Source organism: Bidens hawaiensis, unplaced genomic scaffold (assembly GCF_021521415.1).
Source record: "Bidens hawaiensis isolate Kalapana, Puna unplaced genomic scaffold, B.hawaiensis_p1.1 tig00037537_1, whole genome shotgun sequence".
NCBI lineage: Eukaryota > Viridiplantae > Streptophyta > Magnoliopsida > Asterales > Asteraceae > Bidens > Bidens hawaiensis.
Window position 1 is genome coordinate 54088 of NW_027505483.1, and position 14834 is coordinate 68921.

Genomic DNA, 14834 nt, shown 5'->3' on the forward strand with positions numbered 1-14834 from the left:
TTGGACTGCCAACGAACTTTAACAATAGGGATGCGACTGCGCTTGGTTTTCTTCACCTCGCGATCCATAATCTCCACGGGCTTCTCAACAAAATGCATAGATTCATCAACTTGAACTTCATCAAGAGGAATGTGAAGGTTCTCGTCAGCTAAACACTTCTTGAGATTGGATACATGGAAAGTTGGATGCACATTACTGAGCGCGGGCGGCAGGTCAAGTTTGTAGGCAACTTTTCCTATACGCGCGAGAATCTTGAATGGCCCAACATAACGAGGCGCAAGTTTACCTTTCTTCCCAAAGCGGACAACACCCTTCCAAGGCGACACTTTGAGGAGAACAAGATCACCAACTAGAAATTCGAGAGGCTTTCGCCTGCGATCAGCATAACTCTTCTGCCGGCTTCTGGCAGTCAGCAGACGATCACGGATCTTGGCGATTTTATCGGTTGTCTCTTGAACTAGTTCGGGTCCTGTGATTTGAACTTCACCCACTTCGTTCCAACAAATCGGTGAACGGCACTTTCGACCGTAAAGTGCTTCAAATGGGGCCATACCAATGCTAGAATGATAGCTGTTATTATAAGAAAACTCGATCAAAGGTAGGTGTGAATCCCAATTACCTCCAAAATCAAGAACACAAGATCGAAGCATATCTTCAAGGGTTTGAATGGTTCGCTCAGACTGACCGTCAGTCTGAGGATGATATGCCGTACTCATGTCCAAGCGAGTTCCTAGCGCAGATTGGAGAGATTTCCAAAAGCGAGATATAAAACGGCCATCGCGATCGGATATGATGCTCAAAGGAATACCATGGCGGCAGACAATTTCCTTGACATAAAGCTGCGCGAGATGCTCAACATGGTAGTTTTCACGAATGGGCAGAAAGTGAGCAGATTTAGTCAATCGATCCACTATTACCCAAATGCTATCATGTTTGTTTGCTGTCAAAGGTAACTTGGTAATAAAGTCCATCGCTATACCTTCCCATTTCCACGTAGGAATTTCTGGTTGTTCGAGCAAACCAGATGGGCGTTGGTGTTCAGCTTTAACTTTAGAACAAGTCAGGCACTTAGCTACGAACACAGCAATATCCTTTTTCATGCCAGGCCACCAATAAGTAATGCGCAAATCCTTGTACATCTTATCAGCGCCAGGATGAATAGAATATCGAGATTTGTGCGCTTCACTCAGGATATCAGCGCGAAGATTCTCATCACAAGGGATCCAGATGCGATTGAGATAGCAGAGAATTCCATTCAGATTAGGGACAAAGAGTGCTTCCGCGCCACACGCTAACTCGGCGCGAAGGTTACCATTACTGATGGATGCGCGCTGCGCGTCACGAATACGCGATTCAAGGTTGCTTTGAATCGGCGCGAAGTGAAGCTGGGTGCGCGGCAAGATACAGTTAAGTTGGCAGGGTTTTCGGCTGAGCGCATCGGCTACCACATTAGCCTTACCAGGATGATACCGGATCTCACAATCGTAATCGCTGATGAGTTCGTTCCATCGGCGTTGCCTCATGTTAAGTTCCTTTTGATCAAAGATATGCTGAAGGCTTTTATGGTCAGTGTAGAGGATACACTTAGTACCATAAAGGTAGTGTCTCCAGATCTTCAAGGCAAAAACAACTGCACCAAGCTCGAGGTCGTGAGTTGTATAATTCTTTTCATGAACCTTGAGTTGCCTTGTAAGCGATAACCTTGCCTCGTTGCATAAGAACACAACCGAGACCTTGGTTGGATGCATCGCAATACACGACAAAATCATCATTACCCTCAGGTAGCGCAAGAACAGGAGCTTCACACAACAAACGCTTGAGCGTCAGAAAGGCTTCTTCTTGCTTCGAGCCCCAAATATACGGTTTACCTTTGTGCGTTAGAGCTGTTAAAGGCAAAGCGATCTTTGAGAAGTTCGAAATGAAACGCCGGTAATAACCAGCTAAGCCCAGAAAGGAACGGATCTCAGAAGGAGAGGATGGCGTAATCCAGTTCTTGATTGCTTCAATCTTGGATGGGTCGACATGAATACCCATCTTGTTTACAACATGACCAAGAAACTGTACTTCATCAGACCAAAATTCACACTTGGAAAGCTTAGCATAGAGTTGCTCGGCTCTAAGCTTTTGCAATACCAACCGGAGATGTTGCTCATGCTCGGCCTTGGTCTTAGAATACACCAGAACATCATCGATAAACACGATCACGAATTTATCCAAGAAAGGCCTACACACCCGATTCATAAGATCCATGAAAACGGCGGGTGCGTTGGTTAAACCGAAGGACATGACCAAGAATTCAAAATGGCCATAACGAGTTCGAAAAGCAGTCTTCGGAACATCTTCATCGCGGATACGCAACTGATGATAACCAGAACGGAGATCGATCTTCGAGAAACAGGAGGCACCTTGGAGTTGATCAAAGAGGTCGTCAATACGCGGTAAGGGATACCGGTTCTTAATGGTGAGTTTGTTCAACTCGCGGTAATCAATACACATGCGAAACGATCCATCTTTCTTTTTAACGAACAACACCGGTGCACCCCAGGGCGAAGAGCTAGGGCGAATGAATCCTTTAGCAGTCAACTCTTGAAGTTGGCTGGCCAATTCTTGCATCTCAGCGGGTGCAAGACGATAAGGAGATTTAGCCACGGGGGAAGCACCAGGGACAAGATCAATACGGAACTCGACTTCACGAGCGGGAGGGATACCAGGAAGATCATCAGGAAAAACTTCAGGAAAATCACGCACAACAGGGATATCGCGAAGCTTCTTTCCTTCATCGGGTTTAACCACATGGGCTAGAAATGCAATACACTTCTTCCGCATGAGTCTTTGGGCTTCGGCGCAAGACATAAGTTTAAGACCACTGGAGGGTTTTTCGCCGTAGATATGAAGATCACCATTTTCTCGAGGTATGCGAATCAATTTCTTGGCGCAAATAACTTCGGCGCGATTCTTCGAGAGCCAGTCCATACCAATGATAACATCAAAGCTTCCAAGAGGCATAGGGATGAGGTCGATTAGAAAATCGTTTTCGTTAAGATTAAGCGTGCAATCTTTAATCACCGAGTTTATTAAAACAGTTTCACCATTAGCCAATTCAACTGAAAAATCTTCTTTTAAATCGCTGCGCGGTCGCGCAAGCTTCTGCTCAAACGCGCGAGAAATAAAACTTCGATCGGCGCCAGTATCAAAAAGCATAGATGCATAAAATCCATTAAGCAAAAATGTACCATTAACTACGTCGTTATTCGCTTGCGCTTGGTGCGCGGTTATGTTAAAAGCTCGGCCACGCGTCACTTGGTTCGAAATTTGGTTCACCGGATTCGCTTGAGTAATCTGAACTTGTAGCCTTGGGCATGCGTTCCGGAAATGACTTGGATCACCGCAGTTAAAGCACGATCTGGGTCGTGGGTTTTGGTAAGTTGGCTGTGGGTTCTGCGGGTAGGCTGGTGGTGTTGGCGCAATCGGATTGGAGGGAGGGGTTCTACAGTACTCAACGGAGTGACCTACGCGGCCACATCGGTTACATTGTCGACACGGGACTTGAGGTGGGTGATGAAGTCTACAGGTTGGGCAAAAGGGTTGGTTTCCTGTGTAAGGTTTCTTAGTTGGCGGGGCAGGAAGTGCTGGATTGGTTAAGGCATAGTTGTGGACTACAGGAGGTGCTGGGTAGGTTGACAGTGGGTTAGGCGCGTAAACTGGTTGATAAATTGGTTGCTGGACAATGGGCGGGTTGGTAAGCGCATAGGCTTGTCTGCGCCTACGTTTCTGGTTATGGTTTGAGGGTTCTGGTTTGGTTTCTGTTGGTTCAGGGACAGTCTTGGTGGGTTTGGTCTTCTCAGTTCCCCGCAGGAACAGGGTTCCTGCTCTGACATGGTTGTCGCTGAGCACAGCGGCCAACTCGATGGCGTCAGAGAGGGTAACTGGGTTTCTGGCCCATACAGAATCTTGAATTTCCATGGGGAGACCCCCAAGGAATTTCTCGATGGCTCGGCGGGAAGGGGTAACAAGGTGAGGGACCAGTAAGCTTAGCTCGTGGAAGCGCGTCGCGTACTCGCGCGCTTCACCGCTGTATTGCTTAAGATTCCAAAATTCCTCCTCCAGGCGCTTAACTTCGTTGGGAGGGCAGAATTCTCGCGTAAGAATTTCCTTGAATTCCTCCCATGTCATGCTAGAAGCAGCCTCTGCGCCACGCGCATGAGCTACTCCATTCCACCATGTAAGCGCTCTGGATTCCAGGACACTGGAAGCATATAGGGTTCGTCTGTCTGAGGGGCATTGGGTATGGAGGAAAGTGTTTTCAATCTTCTCAAGCCATTGGAGCATCACGGTGGCTCCTTCAAGACCTGTGAACTTCGGAGGGTTACCCGCATTAAAGGACTTAATGTTATAACTGGAGGTATTAGCATTGTTTTGGCTCAAAGCTTGGGCTATTGCGGCGGCCATTTCCTGGGAACGTTGCTGTCTACGCACGCGCGAGGCTTCTCTTCTCTGAAATCGGCGAGATAGCGGAGGCATTCTATAAAAGTTTTAATTTTAGTTAATATCTTGGTTTTTATCGCAAAGTTTAACTTTATAAAGCTTGGTTTCGCAGAGTTAGATACTATCAAAAGTTAAAGTAAAATAAATGATCCTAAATGCAGACTTTAATAAAGGTAACAAATTCGAATCAAGAATCGACAATTCACGTATCACCGTGACTTTCCGAGTTCTCAATTTAAAATAGCTAGTAAACGGGTGTTGGAGATTGACGATTCATGTATCACCATGACTTTCCAATCTTCAATATAAAATATACAAGAAAATGAGTATTGGAGGTTGACAATTCATGTATCACCATGACTTTTCAAGTCTCCAACCTCAGAACATAATCGTAAATGGAAATTGAAAATCAACTATTCATGTATCACCATGACTTTTCGGATTTTCAACCCCAACAAACGAATATGTAAGTAAAATCAATAAAATCGAAATTCAACAAAAATCGAAATATCGCGAAATAAAACATAAAATCATATACTGCGCAAGCGCGAGCATATTCATAAATAACGAGTAATTAACAATAAGCGCGCAAACATGAGATTTCTCTCATGCGCGAGAAGGGACTCTTAGGTATTCTAGGCCGTTACGTCTAACCACCTATCCTAAAGTCAACGAGCTCTGATACCAATCTGTAACACCCCGACCAAAGGCGGATTATACATCGGGGCGCCACATATTGTTTCATTACTCGTGACACTATTGGTGTCAATATTTATTAATACACATTTTATCGCGCACGCGCAGCGGGGAAAATAAAGAACATAATCAACATAAATCAATATATTTATAAATCATAATATTCAAATAACATAAACTTGTCTTGTTACATTTTAAATCTAGGTCCAAAACAAAAGTAAACATCCTATGTGTCCCCAAGCTTCAAAACAGCTACTGCAACCCTGAACATGTGTTAAAATAAACGTCAAACACTTGCGTGTTGGTGAGAAATCAAGTTTAATAGATATTCATAGTTAATCATAGATAATCATAGATAACAACAGTAAATCTGCGCGCAACATATGTTAATCTGGTATCTAACAAGGGTGAAATCAGATTGTGACCAAGCCTTAGATTCATAGCTCATAGTTCAATCCGTACTCCCAATTGAGCACAAAAACAAGAAAACTGTGCAAGTGTAAACAAAAGAGAAAACATAAACGATAGGTTCTCCCGTGTCTACCAATGGATCCATGAGAACTTCGGAATAGGCCGAACAAAGCGGTTAATGATACACACATACAAATAACAGCCAAGTAAATATCCATAACACATGGGATACTGCGCGACTAAAACTTCATAAACAGTTTAAGACTCAGTTTTGTACGAACACATGAACATCCCAAAACATTAAAACAAAAAGGGATTAGATACGAGATTACTCACTTGATAAAGATGCGATGTAAGATAAAGCAAGAACCAACTTTAAACAAGCAAAGTTAACCTATAATTAAAGATTATGTTTCAACGATCGGTTTTAGGTCTAGGTAATAAGTTAGCATAATTAATAAGTAAATTATTATATATAATATATTACCGGAAAAGCAGGAAGAACAAGGAGGAAGACGGAGGCAAGAGAGGAGGCGGCAGGAGGACAACGGCAGAGAGCAAGAGGGAGGAAGAGATAATAAGTGTAGTGTGTGAAGTGTTAAGAAAATACTACTATTATTTATAGGCAAACCCTAGGGGACATAAACCCTAGAAAAGATCTCCAAAAGTAAAAGAAAAGATAACAGCAAAAAGATTCCAAAAGCAAGATCTCAAAAGATAACAAAAGATATCAAAAGCAAAAAGTAAAAGATTTCAAAAGATATGGCAGCAGGAAAAGAGGAAAAGCAAAAGGGGAAAGCTGTCAGGGAACAGTAAAAAGCATGGGCAGGGACAGAAAAAGGTACAGGTCAAGCATGGCAAAAGCAGATCCTCAAAAGATAATGTCAGTTACTTTATCTACCAACCAATGGGGTTGGTACGCATGCAGCGCCGAAAGCAACTATTCAGACATAAAGCAAAGCAGGTCAACAGCTCAAAAGATAAGACAACACAAAAGCAAACGGCTAGATTTAAACAAGGGTTCAGCGCGAGAAGGCTGTGTGCGCGAGCGCGAAGGCTGGCACAACGATCCTTAGCGCGCTGCGGGAAGAATCACAAATCCTTAGCGCACTGCGAGAACATAAATTCCTAGCGCGCCGCGGGAACTACAAATTCTCAGCGTGCTGCGTGAAGAACTAGAATTCTTAGCGCATCGCGGGAAGAACATACATTCTTAGCGCGCTGCGAGAAGAGTTCTCTTCACGCATTGCAGGAACAAGATGTCTTCACGCAGGCTTCCTTAGCGCGAGGAGCTGCAGACATCCTTAGGCGAGAAGAACCAAAGGACAAGCAAAGAAGAGGGTTCAAGGCTTAAGGGTTAAGCAGGAGGGCGGGACGGCGACAAGACAAAGAGGCGGGACGACAAGAAAGGAAGGCGGGACGGCGGAAAGAAAGGGGAAGAGAAAGAGGCGGGAATGAACAAATAAATATATTTAATTTACTCAGTTAAATTTACAAGGATTAATAATAAACTTTAAATCATAAAAAAAGAAACGGATCAGAGAAACGGGTACCTGGGTCGGGTCGGATTCGGGCAGTTGTCACACTACCCGCCTAAAAGAGAATCTATACAAGTCTATCTTAGCAATGGAAAGGGATCTTCAGGGTCAAGCTTCAGGGCCGCTTCCACTTGGACCCGCTCCGTCAGAAGAACGGGGTGGTTCGAGGAAAGCTTTGAGGACAGCTAACCCATCATCAGCAACAGCTACTTCGTCCACCTTTTCCACCACTGGGTGCGGGAAGGCGGCGTATTGGTTCAATGCTTGGTCATAAATGGCTTCGGTATCCACATTGAACAAAGGGAAGTTGGAAGGCGGGACGCCTTTCTCAACAAACCCTAGACCAAGCAAGAAGCCGGCCTTTTCCCCATCCTCATGAGAAGCGTTGAGGGCTGCGCTCATAGCATCATCGTAAGAGGTCTCTGAAAAGACCCGACGCACAACCTACAAAGAAAAAATACAAAGTATTAGAGCCTTTTCTCTTACAGAGAAAAGCGTGAAGACAAAGCTAAACATACCTGAGGCAACGCTTCTCGAAGAAGCCATTGGAGGGCAGCTTGAGCTTCGTTATGGGCGCGTTCGGCTTCGCTCTTGTTAAGGTTGGCAAGTAAAACTTCCTTTGCGGCAGCCTCTTCGACGCCCTTAAGCTTCCGCTCGGTGTGGTCAAGCACCCCCCTCTGGTCCAGGATTTCCTGGAGTTTCTTGGCATCTTCCATTGCCAAGGCATCATGAGCGCGTTGGAGAGCCTCTAATTTGGCCTTGAGCTCCTCATTCTCCACACGCAAAGGCTCAGCAACGGCTTCAGCCTTGCCAGCCCTCTCGGTTGCGTTTCGCGCAGTCTCCCTGGCCAAACGAAGCTGTTCATTCACAGCTTGGGCAGCCTTGGAGCGGGCCTCGAGTCGCGCCTGAACTTCAACCTCGAGGGCCTTGAAGGCCTTCTCCTTGTCGGCGGCAGCTGCCGCCAGCTGTTGGTTCTCCTCCCGAAGAGCACGCGCCTCAGATACGTCCTTGGCGCGAGCTGCTTTCAACTTGTCGTTTTCACGACAAAGCAGCTCGACGCGCGGCTGCATCCGGGCCTGGAGAACCCGAAGCTCATTGGTTAGCCTACCCTCCTGGTAGCTAACCAAGGCTTCCCCCAACGCACCCGGGGGAGCAGCGTGGCGAGCCCAGTCCACGCACTCCACAGGTGTGCGAAGGGTTGTTCCTCGGCGAATGTTCCATCGTGGAACATACACTTCATTGGAATCCGACACTGCAAAAGAAACAAAAGCAGTAAGGAAAAGATGATAAAAAACATAAGGGAAAAAGAAAGGAACCCTACGCACCTGTAGGGTCAATGACAGGCCGATAGCCGCCAAACCCATCACCTGAACCTAAAGGAAATCCATCCAACAGGTCAGGCAGACGGGAAGGTGGCAAAGATCGGCGGGAAGCCCTGCGCGTACCTGATGGTCCGGCCCTCGGTGCCGGTGGCGCGGGCATGGTGGCAGCCGCCGTGGTCGCCGTTGTGGTCGCCGCCGCGGTCGCCGCCTCATCAGCAGCAGCAGTAACCGCCGGCTCCGTGAAGGATGCTGTAAAAATCGCACTCACGGCCGGCGGTGACGTCATCTCGGCCGGAACAGTTGGCTCAAAAGAATGAGCAACTGGACCAGCGGATGCAGGCGCAGGCGCCTGGGTCGATGCCTCAGGAAGGCTGACAGAGCCTACCGTCATTGGCGGGGAGGTACTCCCCTGCGTTTCACCCCGGAATGCGTCAACATCCACGCCTACACAAAGAAGAAAGTGTTAGATAAATTTATGAAGTAATAAGTCTACAAAGACAACTATGATTGTACTTACGGGATTTCTTGACCCTGAACGTACGGACGGGCGGGGAGGAACCCGATGGAGCCGGCCTCTTGGTACCGGTCACCGTCGTCTTCGTCGGTTCTCCGGAGGTAACGGTCGTAGCCTCCGGAGCAGTGGTCTTCTCACCACCGGGCCTCCCCGCCACCTCTTCACTATCTGACTCCGAGTCAGATAGAACCACCGGACCAGCCGTGGAGGCCTTCTCCTTCCCTTTCCCGCCGGCAGCAGCTTTCTTCTTCCGCACCAATGGAGGAGCATCTGAGGATTCCTCAGAAGAAGACAGGTCAAGAATTCCAACAGCGGGTACAGCATTGAGAGATTGAGGAAAGAATATCGCCTTACCTGGCCGCCGGTGGCTCAGGATCTCGTGGCCCAGCGGATAGACCTCCACAAAACGATCCGCCGTTTGCTCCAGGATGGGCAACTCGCCCTCGTCCAGAGCACGAGTACCCATCCGCGCGGGACCGTCGGTTTCCCGCGGGAACAGAAGCGACTCCAAATTATTTCCCTCTGAAAGAAAAGAAACAGTTAGAAGACAAACTTGTATCAAAAAGAAAGACAAGACATACCATAGGGAATAGAGTTCAAACCGTATTCGAGAAGGATGGGAACCTGAGACGCATCTTTCCACACCCGGCTCATCCCTAACATAACCATCCCGGATTCCGCAAACCGGTAAACCGGAGATTGGATCCGGGATATCTTCGAAAACCATTCCGCCTCCTGGTAGTTGGGGGCGAGAAGGCTCGGTATCGCTTGGCCATTTTTAAACTTCATGGCAAGGGGGATGGCGCGGGCAGAAATGTAGAAGAATTCCTGCTTCCACGCGCGAAGACTGCGCTCGGTGTCGCAAATCTTCAGACCCTTAATGCGGGTCGTCAGGGTGTACCACCCCTGGATGCACCTCCAGGTATAGAAGGTCATCAGGCGGTCCACATGGGGCTCGATGCCCAAAATCCGGCACACCCACTCAAAATGGCGAATCTTGGCGATCGCCATGGGATGCAGCTCGGTCAAATGAACACCGTGCCTCTCAAGGACACGGTAAACAAATTTTGTCAATGGGAATCTAAGATTCCCATAGACAAAAAATGCAGCATAAACCCCGATCTTGCCTCTGGGGGCATCGTACACGGTCTGGTGGGATTCAGGAAACTCAGGCTCGAGATGATCGAGCATGAACTTCCTGACAACATACCGGTACTGATCGCCGGGCAGAGCACACTGGCACTCACCAGCAGTACCCCTGTCGTCAGCTATAGCTTCAGCATCACGAGAGGACATCTTGCAGAGGAAGAAGAGAGCGATTTCGAGAGAATGCTCGATTGAATAAAGGAGTATTCGCCGGAAATCGCCTTAAAGATGAAGAGAAGAGTGAAAAGTGTGAATTGCAAATAACCCTCTCCCCCTTTATATAGTAATCGCAATTAATGCGGTGAATTTAATGCAGAGGAGAGAGAAATCAAAGGTGCAATGAAACTATGACACGTGGCAAAAAGCAAGCTGGCAACAGCTGTTGAAAGGACGTGTGCCAGTAATTTCGCGGCCACGCGCCCGAAAAATCACGCCCACGCGCCTGAAAAAGCGACTGGAATGACCATGTTCTGTCACGTCACCATAACTTCCTGCACGTCCTGACACAGTCAGAAGAAACCGTCGCACGACGTTTCAGATGTTTGGACTGTTCTTATCCTTACCAACCTTTCGAATTTCAAAATTCAAAATTCAAAAAGATTCAAAAGTAAGCGGGAAAATACCCCTTACCTTGGCAACCAAGTAACCATAAGACGGATGCGGGTACAGTGTTAAGGCAAAACCTTCCACATACCTAGCACCCGCAGGGAATTGAAGCCAAGAATACCCCGGCAACAAAGTAACTATAAGACGGGTGCGGGCACAGTGTTAAGGCAAAACCCTTCACGTACCTAGCACCCGCAAGGAATTGACGCCAGGGGTACCTTGAAAGTAAAGTAACCGTAAGACGAGCGCGGGTACAGTGTTAAGGCAAAACCCTTCACATACCTAGCGCTCCGCAGGGAATTGAAACCAAGAAGGATCTTCTGGGCAATGCTTGTGGAAACGGAAATAACATCCCCGCATAGCGGGAACGTCGAGAACTACATTGTTTGAGGCTCCAGGATGGAATTGGTGGTTTAAACATAATTGATCACTATGTTCAAAACCACTAAAACCTCAAGGAGAATCCACACAAGTGAGACTCAACGCTCCTGACTTGCGAGAAGGTTACATACCTACCCGCATCATACCCAAAGATCAAGCAAAAAAATCGGGAATTTTTGCAAGTGACATTAGGAAACCCGCGGGAAGAATCCCCACGGAGAACCTTAAAACTAAAAACCCTTTTCAAAACCCCTTGCTTAAAGTCCAAAAGTTCACCTCACTTTATTAAACATTCATGAGAAGAACATTGGACTGGGGGGACTTGAAGAGGTAGGTCCCAGCAGAGACCAGTTGGTCCCGCAAGACTCACCTTGAACAGGGACGTCTGCGCAAAGGCCATCTGCTCCCACAGGACCCACCATGCTCATAGAATCTTACGCGCAGTACACAAGCTGTACACGCAGGGAAAGCCTCCCAATGGTGAAGTACCCCGCCTGTTCCCGCAGTTGCGGATACAAGCCATCAGGGAAGGCTACCCGCAGACAGCAGGGCTACACGCACAAGACACTAGCTACTTCAGTAGTCACATGAAGGAATGAGCAAGGCGGGAACAATCCCGCCTAAATGAGCCAGTCTGATTCTGAAAGATCTTTTGTACTATACTTACCAAGGTATGGATAGGACAGACGATCTGACCAGAACAGCCCATGAGCCAATCACAGGGTGACAGCTCACCGACAACAGTGCGAGGAGGAACACCCTCTAGTACTGTTTGTCACTATTAGCCGCTGCCTACTCACCAACCCTTACTGTGGGGCATGCGCAGCCTACAGTTGGTGGAATAGTGTTACTGTTGGCCGTAACCTATTCACCAACCAGCATGGCCTGCGTACAATCCACAGTAAGTGGGACGTGCATAATCTACAGTTGGTGGAATAGTGCAGCCGACTTTGTTACTGTTGGCCGTAACCTACCCACCAACCAGTATGGCCTGTGCATAGTCTACTGTTGATTGAACAGGAATACTGTTCAGCCGGCTGTACCTTCTAGGAAACCTACCTTCGGCTATAAATACTCCAACATCTTGGAATGGTAAGATCATCTGCTATCCAGTTATCTAGCAATCTCTTAATATACACTTATATTCAGAGCAACCTAGTCTGATTCTCACGCCGGAGGGTGGTCACAAGGAGGAACCCCCCCTTCTCAGTGACGAGCTTACGGTGTTTGTTTTGCAGGTCTCCTGAAGAACAGCCTTCTCAGCTAGATCTCATTTGTGGGAAACATTACTTAACCCCCAGATTATCTATAATCTGTACCGGGTCACTTAGTGTTTCTTCATATCGTGAAATTGTTCTGTCCAACCATTCCCTGAAAAACCTCACGTGTTAATCAGTTAATCCATCAACTTAAAATCGGCGTTCCGACTGTTTTTAAACCTTCCAACCATGTGTAAAATATACGACAATTAAAAATAATAAAATAATAAAGAAATGGGGAACCCTAAGCGAGCAAGTCAAAACCATGTCTCATATAAATGTAAATCAATCTCAAGTTGTTTGGTGTGTTGATAAACACATGATTATCACACGCAGAAGCCACACAATTTCCTATACTATTATAATAAAAGACACATATCACTTGATCTCAACCACAACAAGAGCAGTTCACTTGATCTCAAGTCTCAACCACAACAAAAGAGCGTGAGAATGACAGGGCCGACCCAAACGCTTTACAAAGTAAAGCTAGAGCTTTAGACTCACAAATTTTGCAGGCCCCCATTTAAAAAATAAGTTTATATATAATATATATGCATTTTATTTTAGCCGTTAACACAAAAAATGTTCCTTTGGTGCATTGGTAGTATGACTGGTTTTTCTTTCACAAGACCCGTGTTTGATTCCCTTTCCTTCTCAGAGTTTGAATTTTTAGTTTTATCCAATATTCCAATCCCAATCCAAGTAAAGAAAGGAACATTTTTTCTCTCACAAGACCAGTGTTTAAACTTTGAAGTACATATCTATCTTTGCCAAAATAAATATTAGTTCAAGAACTTTCTTTAAAAGTTTTTTTAATAACCTTTCATTTTCCTTAAATTAAAGATTACTTCGAAATCTATGTATGCGTTGTATAAAAAAAATAATTAATAAATAATCTGAACGTACTTGCAGTTAAAACTTGTTTTAAGTTTATGTGATTAAAATTCAACCATTATCTTATTTTAACCGAAAATTTTTTTCTCGAAGGCAAGATAATATATGTTCATTATAATTGTAAACGCCCATGTTGAAAATGACCAACGTGCGTGTTGTCCAAAAGATGTTTTTCAATATTATCCGATCAAGTAACACTTATGGCGTGTTTAACATATTTACACTTTATTTTTGTGCTTTTTATCATTATTTATTGATAACCATTCAAACAAGTACAACAAAGTAGAAGAGTATCTAAAGAGTATTTGCATATTGGTTGTTTTTTTTTTTTAAATCATGTACTGCCTAGCTCATGTTATAAAATAGAGTATCTAAAGAGAAGTGAAACTATTTTGGTTTTAAATTTAACATATTCATTTATAAAATGTGAAGTGGAATGAATAAAATTGTAGTGCGCAATTCCAATTATTTTAAAAAGGCCCCGGGTAATCTACTCGCTTTAGGCCACTAGAATGGTTGGGCCGCCACTGGAGCACGATACTCAGTCTTAATGATAAAACAAGATACTATTGAAAATGCATTATTTTGTGCATAATTATTTCTCCTTGTTTCACTCTAAATCAAAGATCCACGCATATCTCCAGCCATTATTTTTTATTCTCTTTTATTAGTTTCCTTGGTTTTGTTCAATGTATTGCCTATTTAAGGCTTATTCCTCTTTGTTTAACCAGATAAGAAAAAGGCATATGCCATATAAAAAAAAACTCTGATTACCAATTTTTACATGGTATCAGAGCAGGTTCTTGAACCCTAAAATAATATATACAATTCGGCTTCTTCTTCGCCTCCCATTTAATTGACTACTGCTCACCACCATGGCCGGTGATGACCAGAGCCGAACTAAATCTAATTCCACTGCTGAAAACCTAAATCAGTCGAGTCCAATCCCGGGATTAAACCGTGAGAAGTACGAATAGTTCATCAGCTCGTTCACTAATGACGAGATAATCCAGTGGATGGCAAACATGGGGGCTAGATTAGGCGATGATGGCAACTGGATCATTGATTCAGGGTGTACCGAACACATAACCTACCTTCTCAATCTGTTTCATGGCAACTTGAAAACAACACACGAACTACCAGTAAGAATTCCAAATGGAGACTCTATACCTATTAAAGGGAAAGGGTCGTCCACCTTACCAAATGGGACTGAAATCCGAGATGTCCTATACGTTCCAGAGTTTACTTGCAACCTATTGTCGGTTAGTCGGCTGACTCGAGACCTTCATTGCACTGTAAGTTTCTTTCCGGACTTCTTCGTAATGCAAGACTTGAATTCGAAGAAACTGATCGGAACGGGTAAATGTCAACATGGCTTATACCGGATGAAGATGGTCGAACAAGAAAGGAAGGCTATGTCGGCGTCGGTGGAGGTATGGCATAAAAGACTTGGTCATGCTTCTAGCGGTAAACTTTCTCGTTTTGATTTTGTCAAGAATGTGTCTTTAAAAACTATTGACTGTGATTCGTGTGCTAAAGCCAAGCACACCCGATTACCTTTTCCCATAAGTTATATCAAAAC